Raw genomic sequence first — 5,363 nt, forward strand, 5'->3', positions numbered from 1 at the left:
CCAAGGTTTTTATAGAGACACCAAGGGGTGGAGCAAAAGACCTCCTCCCCCAGCACAGCCAAGTGCAGATCATCCCAGACACCTGCACTCAGGCCCGTGGTCCTAATCATCCTCTATGCTGACCTGCTGGGTAAAGCCACGAGGAAGCCAAGAATGGGCTCCCACAATCCTTACATTTCCTTGCACAGCTCCAGGTATCTGACTGGGGTAGCAAGGGAATGAAAAAAATCATACACACACACACACACACACACACACACACACACACACACACACTCCTGGATTGGGTAGTCTATCTCTAATGGAGAAGCCTTAGCTCCCCAGAAGCTCAGAGTGTTTATTATACACAGTTGGAGGGAGCAGGTTATTACACACAGATAAGTAAGAATGCAGGGTTATTACACACAGCTGGATCAAGGAGTAATCTCTGCAGGGAAGAAATCTTCAGGCTGAAAACATGGTGGGGGAGACAGGGAGATTTTTCTGGACACAATATCAATTTTTTCACTCAGAGCAGAGGAAGTCTTTGCCATCCCTCTGAGCCTCACCAGTGGGAGGCTTTGCCACTCTGAGGCATGGGTCCTTGACATGGCAGTGCCCACGTCAATAGTAAACATCCATTCGGGACTTCACTCAACCCTTACACAATCCAGTAGCATTTAGTATATTCAAAAGATTTGGAACCATCGCCTCTAGTTAGCTCCAAGACATTTCCATCACACAGAAAGGAAAACTGTATCTAATAAACAATCACTTTCCATTCCTCCTTCCTACTCTAGACCCTGGAAAACACAAGTCAGGTTTCCCTCCCTCCCTCTTTTCCTCCATTCTCCCTGTAGAGGGCCAGAAGGCCTTTTTCATGTGAGGGAATCACCACACTCCCTCCCTCCCTCTCTCTTTTTCATGGGTGTTTAGTATAAATGGAAACATATAACATGGGACTATCTATCTATTTATTTATTTATTTATTTATTTATTTATTTATTTATTTATTTATTTATTTATTTTGAGACAGGGTCTCACTATGCAGCTCTGGATGTCCTGGAACTCACTACGTAGACCATGCTTGTCTCCAACTCACAGAAATCTGTCTGCCTCCACCTTCCAAGTGATAGAATTAAAGGCAAGCACCACCATGCCTGTCACATGTGACCTTTGACATTTGGCTTCCCTAACCACGAAAAACCCTTTAAAGGTTCATCTCTGTTGTGGCATGATTCAGGGCTTCATTCTTGTTTATGGCTAAATAATATCCCATTGTATAGATATACCATATTATGTTTAATCTTTTTCAGTTGATGATCATTAGGCATTTTTACTATTATGTATAATATCCCTTATTAATATTTCATGTATAGATATTTGAATGTCTGTTTTCAACTTCCTTGTAAATATAGCTATAACTAGAATTTCTGGGTTATATGGTAATTTTATGTTTAACTTGTTGGGTAAGTGCCAAATTGTCTTCCAAAACCATTTTACACACACACACACACACACACACTTGGTTTCATTGACATCGTGATATACAGGAGTTCTGTTTTGACTTCTGCAAAAATTTGGTATTTCCATTAATTAGCACATATTTTCCTAGCTACTCTAGTAGGTGTGAAATGGCATTTCACTGTGGTTTCGCTTTGCCTTCCCCAGTGACTAATGATGAGTGTTTTTCCAGGTCCAGCTGGCCATCTTCATCCATCTGGAGAAGTCTTTATTCACCTGTTTGTCTATCTGCATCCTCTCTCTTTGAGTTGGAATGTGGCCTTGGGACTGGGGAGGTGGTTTAAAGAGTTTGCTGTCAAGGGGCTGGAGCCTGGTGTGTGGAACAGTTGTGGAGATGCACGAGAAGGGACATTTCTCTTCCACAGCCACTTCCTTGCTGTCTCTTTTCAAGTGACTAGTGATAAAGAAAGTGAGTCATAGCACTTGTGAAAGTTTTGACTTGGTTAAGAACACAGTCATCCACATTGTTATCTGCCAAGGTAAATATATATGTACATATACACAGCCATTCTTGACTCTTCCAGCTCCGTATCCGCCAGGTTGACAGTTGCATTTGGACCATGTGTCAGGACCATTTCTCCTCATGATTAACTAACTCCCACTTTTTCCAAGTTTAATATGCACTGCCACTGGAGTAGCCTGTAAAAAAAAAAAAAAAAAAAATGTCATCTGCTCCCAGAACTTCTGGTTCAGTTGGGATCCCTGTCCAGAAATCTGTATTGTTAATATGCCCCTGGGTGACTCTGATGCAGGCCATCCTTGGAATCTTGGAGCATCACCAAGAATTATAAGCATTAGCTAGCTAACTTTTCATTGAGTGGATACGCTACTATTTATTCAGCCAGGTGCTTATTTGGGGTCATATAGCTTGTTATCGCTCTCACTGTTTTCTTAGGTCAGCTGCTGTAAACCTCCTCTACCCATACTTTCGTCTTCATCCCTGACTGGATGTTCACTGATTCTACCAAAAGGGAGCAGTGACAGAGCAATGCTTCACTAGCAGATCTCCAGGGGTCCAATAAAGGGTTGGAAGTCCAAAGAAAGTTCTGGAAGTCCTGAAAGAGAGACCTGAGAAGAGTCAGGGTTCTGTAACAGAAATGAAGGAGAAATCGGCTATTTGCATGAGGGAGCTCCATGCTAACAGCATGCAATTAAAACCAGCGGCCAGCTCCTTCGCCTGGGCCGGTGGTGCCGGCAGGATGGGCAACCGTCGCAGTCTTCATACCGCCATGAAGCTCCACAGTCACCAACCAGTCCCAGAAGTGGCATGGCACACAGCACAAGGGAGCCCACTGGGGCACAGCCGTGGAGACCAATCCTGTTGGAGGTGCTTCCCATGCTAAGGGAACTATGCTTGAACACACACGTAGGCATTAAACCGAAACATCCAAATTCTGCTAACAGGAAGTGGGTCAGGGTGCAGTTCACCAAGCATGGCAAGAGAATCACAGTGCCAGTGCCCAAGGATGGCTGCTTGAACTTCACTGAGCAAAACGATGGTGTTCTGGTTGCTGGGTTTGGTCAAAAAGGTCACGCCATAGGTAATGATACTCCTGGAGTCCTCTTTAAGGCTGTTCAAGTAGCCAATGTGTCTCTTTTGGCCCAGCACAAAGGCAAGGAGACAAAGATCCTACATTTTGACGACGGGAACATGGTAATAAATTCTCATATTCTGAAGAACAAAAGCAAAACTAGAGGTCAAAGAGCACTTGGGCTTGTGGTCCTCCAGGGAGGACTCCGGTCGCCTAGGAAGCAGAGAGGGGCTGAAGTCATGGTCTTTGGTGAACGTTTCAAAGTGGAGCTGAAGTGTTAGATCAAAGAATGGGATGGGGAAAGAGGCAGCATGGTTTTCTGCCCCAGCCTAGCTCGCAGAAAAGGAAATGAGGGAATGGGGGGGATGCTGCTGGAATGTCCAAGTTTATCCCTGAGGAAAGGGAGGCCCTGTCACAGCATGTTGACCTGTGACACAGTGAGATGTATAAAATATAAACTTAAAAAAAAAAGCATCCTTTTGTGTCTCAGTGGTTTGCGTCCAGCACAAGACATCAGAGGAGATCATAGCTCAGTGGTGTCCCCACAGACATCCTGACATGCTTTGATGGAGCTTTACAAGCTTTCCGGGGCCTGCAGGAAGTGGTGTTGGGTAGGGCCAGAGAGGAAACATAGGCTGGCTCCAGGACTGGCCAGGGACTTGCTTGTGAATACATGTGCATCTCTTTTAGAGGCAGGAAAGTAGGGCTGAGGCCAGAAACGAGGCAGTGGCACTCCACACGTCTACATTAGGAGTGGAGACTGGAGCCAGGGCAGCAAAGGGAACTGGTGGGCTGGAGCCTCACACCGAGGCAGGGCTGAGAGGACGGAGGACGAGCGTCCAGGAAAGGATTGCTCATGTTGTGTGGCCGGTGGTACGTGGAGGGTGGCACAAGTGGCCATGGCTGATGACACCCACGGAATCACTTATCAGAAGCCCCCCAGAGTCACCAGAAGCAGTCATTTCTAAGAAAAGCCGGCCTCTGCCTTCGCTCGGAGGAGGTGGGTGAGAAAAGCCAGTCTTTCCTTCTCCTCCATCTCCACTCCCCCATCCCCCAGAAGCACATAGAGAGCGGACACTTGCCCCGGAAGCACAGTCCGCTCTAGTAAAGTTCCCTCAACACCCTGCTCCTGTGAAACCAAGGGCGATCGATTGTGAGTGGCAGAAGGGGAGGGATGGGGTGGGGGTGGGGGGGAGGAGCTGTCCCTGCAGGTAAATACATGTGAAAGGGGACAGTGGGTGACTAGGAGAAGGAGGAGGGGCAAATGCAGAGAACAAAGCCTAAAACGGGGCTGGGACGGATGTGGAGTGTGGTGGCTTCCTGTTAGTCACTTCACACTCCACAGACAGCACTTGTTTTTTTCCTTTTTCAGCCAGATCAAGCTCACTCTACCTGTCTACTGGATTTTTTTTTTAATAACTTTAGAGGAGAATTGTCACTTTTTCAAGGCATTTCAAACCTCTCACGGTATTTAACAATGTAAGATTCAAGCAAGAGAACCCTGACAACAGTGTAAACAACATCAGTTTATTTGAGTTACATACCGGCCAGCTGGGAGAAAGTGCAGGGCTGCTGGAGTTGCGGCTGGGGTCTCGGGCCCTGAGATGAGTGTGTAGTTCTGACCGCTGGTAGGACCGCTTTGCAGGAGAGCCTAGAGCAGAGACGAGGGTGATGTGCAGGACCACACCTTGCCCAGGGCTGCTTAGTTATGCATAGCTCTTGTCTTCTAGTTAAACCTAAACTTCACCTCAGGACCCCCAAAGATGAACTTGGGGTGAGGAGTGATGTCGCCGGGCCTCTTGGCTCTTCTGGCTGATTGGACCACTTGGAGTAAGTCTCCCATCCTTGCTTTTCATCGCTGTGGCTGCCTCATTGGCCAAACTGAGGATGGGTGGCTGAACCTGGCTTGGTGGGGCTTCCAGAACTCCTTCTGCCAGCTAGCCTCGCTTTGCCAGTGTGCTTAGTGTGAGAGGGATGAGGAGGTAAGAAGGAAAGAAAGACAGAGGAATGAGCGACTTAACCACACAGGCCTTAGCGGGGAAAGGACCTGTGGAGGGACAGTCTCTAGTCCAAGAACCAAAGCCCATCGTCCACTTACAGGCTGGAGTAGCTACGGGACAGAAAAAGCCGGGAAGGGGGAGACTGAAAATTCCCCTTCTTGGCCTGCAGCTGGCCTTTGTTCGGAGTAGCGAGGGGTAAAGAATGTTGGTGGTGGATAACCTTCTCTTGTGCCCGGCCATAACTGGGGTCAGCCAGTTGAGGAGGGCAAGAATGAGGAAAATTGAGTTATTTTAATTCTGGGAACCAAATTATTCTAGTTTGGGGCAC

General features: G+C 47.3%; 1 pseudogene; it reads left to right on the forward strand.

Moving 5' to 3' along the window:
- The first annotated feature begins 2,645 nt into the window (after window positions 1–2,645).
- LOC102924395 (small ribosomal subunit protein uS12 pseudogene) lies at window positions 2,646–3,316 on the forward strand (annotated as a pseudogene).
- Window positions 3,317–5,363: the final 2,047 nt, after the last annotated feature.

This window comes from Peromyscus maniculatus, chromosome 9, assembly GCF_049852395.1.
Source record: "Peromyscus maniculatus bairdii isolate BWxNUB_F1_BW_parent chromosome 9, HU_Pman_BW_mat_3.1, whole genome shotgun sequence".
NCBI lineage: Eukaryota > Metazoa > Chordata > Mammalia > Rodentia > Cricetidae > Peromyscus > Peromyscus maniculatus.